Below are 1,524 nucleotides of genomic sequence, written 5' to 3' on the forward strand. Positions count from 1 at the left end.
CCAAGTCTTTGCTATTGTGAATAGTGCCACAATAAACATACGTGTGCATGTGTCTTTATAGCAGCATGACTTATAGTTCTTTGGGTATATCTTCAGTAATGGGATGGCTGGGTCAAATGGTATTTCTAGTTCTAGATCCTTGAGGAATCGCCACACTGTTTTCCAAAATGGTTAAACTAGTTTACAGTCCCACCAACAGTGTAAAAGTGTTCCCATTTCTCCACATCCTCTCCAGCACCTGTTGTTTCCTGATTTTTTAATGATTACCATTCTAACTCGACACACCATTTTTTAAATTCAATTGTTAATGGTCATTTAGGTTGACTTCATATTTTGGCCATAGTGAATAGTGCTGCAATAAACATGGAGTTGCAAATATCTCCTTGGTATACTGAAATCCTTTCCTTCAGATAAATATCCAGTATTGGGACTGCCAGATGATATGATTGAACCTGAATATTTGGCAGAATAAATCTCTAAAAAGGAAAGTGTTCTGAATGCTGCATGCCTTCTCTTAACTGCTTAGAGTAAAATATGAGAAGAGGAAAATGATTCCAAGGTAGAATTTTTAATTAAAAGTGAGGCAGAACATTACAATTTCTAAATTCTCAGCCAGACCATTTAAAAAATAAAAAAGTATGTATAGGAGAGAGAACCAAGGGCTTGTGTTCAAGCTACCTAACCAACTATTTGATAAGATTACCATGAATACAGAGAAGTCAGGTGCTATTCACAATGGGAGAATGACCCCGAAGGGATTTTAGAGATCTTGGAGGCTACCATATCCATCTGGCCCAGAATACTGGTGCCTCAATGGAAGAATGGTTTTGAGGGAGAGACCTAGGGTGTCTGTGAGACCATGGGGCTCACCGCCTAACACCATCTCAAGTCACTCCTCACATGCTGGTACAGTGCTCCTTAGCGCTCTAGCTGTGGCTAATGTGGGCCCAGCTGCTGCTTGGACTGTGTTCTGGAAGGTACAGCCATAAATCTTGACGACTCCTACATGGTACTAATTCTGTAGGTGCACAGAGTGAAAAATCTGTGGAGACATGTCTGTCTCTATCTACATTTCAAGGTTGTTGCAGAGAGCCTCTGGGCCTCGGCAGAGACTTGCGATAGGGGTGAGGCTGCCACGCAAAGAACCTTCTAGGAAAACGTGCAGGAAAACTGGAGTCATGGCCACCTCAAAGAGCCCCAGTTTAGACAATGCTTAGTGATGCCATCGGAGGTAGGTCTGGCCCTAAGACACCAGACTTGTAGAACCACCAGCATGCAATGCCAGCCTGGGTGAGTCACAGAAACCCAACTCTAAATTCTGAGAATCATGGCACATGATCTGCACCCAGCAAAGCCATGAGACAGGGCCCCCTGAGGGTTTGGGAACTAACTCCTGCTCCAGAATGTCCAGAAGGTGGAATAGAGATCCAGGGAGGATTGTTCTTAGGCCTCAAGATTTGGTATGATTTGCCTAGTTAGATTTTGGACTTGCTTTGGACCTATTACTCCTTTCTTCTTTCCTGT

This window comes from Mandrillus leucophaeus, unplaced genomic scaffold (assembly GCF_000951045.1).
Source record: "Mandrillus leucophaeus isolate KB7577 unplaced genomic scaffold, Mleu.le_1.0 Scaffold156, whole genome shotgun sequence".
NCBI lineage: Eukaryota > Metazoa > Chordata > Mammalia > Primates > Cercopithecidae > Mandrillus > Mandrillus leucophaeus.